At 40.7% G+C, this 3,382-nt stretch overlaps 1 protein-coding gene across 1 annotated transcript in view; it reads right to left on the reverse strand.

The window, feature by feature from the left end:
• The window catches only part of CSMD1 (CUB and Sushi multiple domains 1), an 880,549-nt gene that overhangs the window by 7,486 nt on the left and 869,681 nt on the right, over window positions 1-3,382 (reverse strand). The window lies entirely within an intron of this gene.

Raw genomic sequence — 3,382 nt, forward strand, 5'->3', positions numbered from 1 at the left:
TATTTATGCATAATTGTAGCAGTCTGTATGTTTTATTTTGTTTTGCTTTACCTACAACTAAGTAGTTTGTGCATGTAACATTGTTGTATAGTGAAAGCACATTGATGCTCCTACTGGGCCAGTTTCCTTGGCTTTACTACAAGAATCAGACAAACAAATAACTGTAGAAGTTTCAAAGCAAGACAATCAAGCACCGCAATTTATCCTACTTACTGAAAACAATGCACTTTCTGGGTGGCCAATATCCTATTTCAACAGCATTAAACACTTAGATAGAAAAATTCTCATAGCTAATTCTACAAGTTATAGAAAGCATTTAAATATGTAAAAGTTGCATTAAAAAGCACATCATGTTAAACACTGTAACAATACCTTAAATATGTGACCAGTGAAAATACACCATACTTTCCCTTTAAGTCTAAGACAAACCTTTGTGTGATCTAATTAATTTATTGTATCCAGCTTATATGTATTGTTTTTGTAGGCAGATAAAGCATATTTATATAACATTCGAAATGATCATCATCCTGTATGTTTGTTTTTTAAATCTTTATTTTACATTTCCAGTTATGAGAATTACATACAAGAAGTACAACATAAACACACAACACAGTATGGTAAGGTTGGTAGCATGGAAGTAATAGCAAATACCCTCACATGAAGGGGAAGTAGGGTAAATTGTCATACATCGTATCAAACATTAGTCAGCAATATAATGGTGTGTGAGATATATGCAGTTATCCGGAGCTGGCACTGTGCTGGCTTAGTCCAATGTGCAAGCCGCCTATTGCTACACAACCCCATTCCCTGTGAGGTCAAGGGGGGGGGGACAAGGTGCAAGCAAGTGTAGGAAAAGGTAAGTCAGGGGAAAGAGTAGAGCAGAATAGAATCACTTTACTAGAGCTCCGGGTTCAGCAGGAGGTGGTAAGAAGGCAAGGCATGTATGCTAGATTACTCAGAGAGCATTGAGTAAACTCTGTCCAGTAGAACCAGGTTTTATGGAATTTCTCTACCCTATGGTGCAGGGCTGCGGTCAACTCCTCCAAGACACGCATCTCATCGACCTTCCGCAACCACAGTTGGAGAGATGGAGGGTCTGATTGTTTCCAGAAGAGGGGTATGCAAGCTCTGACTGCATTGAGAAAATGGATCAGTAATGAATTGCGGTATTTAGACTTGGACAGTGGCGCAAGGTGTAGGAGTAGTGCGGTGGGGTCTTCCACCAAGGAGATGCCAGTCAGTCGCTCAATCACTGGCAAAACTGCACTCCAGAACTGTTGGATGCGTGAACAGGACCAGAAGACATGAAACATTGTTCCGTTCTCCTGTTTGCATCTCCAGCACAATGGCGACGTTAGTGGAAACATCCTGTGGAGGGGGACCGGTACATAATACCATCTAGAAATAATTTTGTAGCCTGTTTCTTGTATTGCGCTGTTAGTGGAAGCCTTGTGTGCAAAGTGCAGGATGTACTCAGTCTGTTCCGGAGAGAATGCACATTTCAAGTCTCGTTCCCAATTGGATAGGAACTTTGGAGGGGAGGGCGTCGGTGCCGACACCAATAGCCATGATCATCCTGTTTTTTGTTGCCCACTTAGGTATTTGTAGAAAATTGTACAATATTGTACCTTACATTATTCTTAATATAAGCTTTGAAAAGTAGTATTACTGCAGTGAAAATCATATGGCTTGGAGACTAGACAAAACCATGGGACACTAATAATTTATAATCTGAATAAATATTATACGTTTGGAAGACCTGTACCAGATCTGTGTACAAGTATATTTATGACTATGTGATGCACACTTCTCTATTTTTGTCTTTCTATCTCTCTGAGTAAAAACAGTATTTTAACATTTGGAATTCAAGCAATGGCTTTAATATTGTCACATTATCTGGAAAAAATGCCCTGGCTCTAATGACACACTCATTAAAAGCAAAAGAATGCTTTCCATCAGCTGCTGTTAATGTGATAGCACAAAAAACTTCAATTTTAAAGATTGGTTAAGACTTATTGGATAATATTTCAACCAGCTATCAGGACTGCTTAAATTGTGTTGATTGCCCTAGTTTTCAAAAACTGTCTGTGCTTTAGTTCATATTCCTGCTACTTTACAACTTCATGTAAATTACTCTTATAAAGCTTATTTGATATGATTGGTAACGCAGTAGTAGCAACCATTCAGAGTTCTGTGTTCTATGCACTATGGTCAAACTAATAAGCTGCTTCTTGACTGGCTGTTTACAGCCACTTATGTTTTCACCATCTTACAGCTTGTTGAAGAATCTCCTTCTGAGCGGGCCTAAACCTTCCCTTTTACATAGAAGAGTAAAGGGTTAGAGCCCCTCACAGGGAGATTCTCCAACAAACTGCAATAACCCCCCCCTAAAATCTAAGTCACTTGTTCACTTTCTCAAGCAGATCAAAAAGGTGTAACTATCAGTGATGGTCATAACTCGGAAGAGTGTTTACGATTATAAGGCCATAGATTTTTACAGCCATGCTTAAGTCAAAGCTTTGATATCTAAGTGTACAATGTAAAACATATACACTACTTGTGCTTGTTTTTTTATGTGGACTAAACAAATAGAAGGTCTTCTAAAGCCTGAGGAGTGATGGCCCCTCATCTGTCCTGGCATTAGAGCATTCATTTTGCACTCAGGAAAGACCAGTGTCAGCAGGGGGCAATACTGTATTTTTTTGTAAATCAGTTCCAGTGTGATTTAAAACAGATCTTCCTCCAAAATTCAAAGTCTGCTCATTTATTAATGGTCCATTATCCCATAAAAAGTCACATAACAGTTTATAAGGGAAAGGTAAAATAAAAATTGCGTTACACTGGGAATCCTAGTAATGCTGAGTATCCAAAATCTTGCAAGAAAACACTGGAGTGGCTGGAGAATCTTCCTACAATATCTGAAATCCTTAATGTTCCCACCACTAGATTTTGTAGTTTGTAAGCAGATAGGCCCTCTTATAATAAACTCATCTACTTGAGGGAGTCAAAAAATTTTTTTTAGTGTTTATAGGGGATAGTAAGCTCGGAAGATCACTTGAGGAGAGCCAATTAACCCCTTCGTGACTGACGACATACAGTGTACGTCGCCAGCATCGGGGCTGTTTAAACAGACTCCTGGTGACTTTTGCCGCCGGGACTCTGTTTAAACTTGTAAAGTCTACTGTCGGCTTTACAACAGAAGCGATCCTGGCGACTTACCTGTCGCCAGATCGCTTCTGCGTCCCGAAGAAGGGGCCGCCCCCCCTGCCGGACACCCCCGCCGTGCTTCCCGGGCTCCGTTGCCCCTCCTACGGGCCCGGGACCGGCGATCTTTGTGTCCGCGGGGAGCTGGGGAGGAGGTCGACGAACTTCCGTTCATCGA

This window comes from Nanorana parkeri, unplaced genomic scaffold (assembly GCF_000935625.1).
Source record: "Nanorana parkeri isolate BGI_ZX_2015 unplaced genomic scaffold, ASM93562v1 scaffold586, whole genome shotgun sequence".
NCBI classification, from domain to species: domain Eukaryota; kingdom Metazoa; phylum Chordata; class Amphibia; order Anura; family Dicroglossidae; genus Nanorana; species Nanorana parkeri.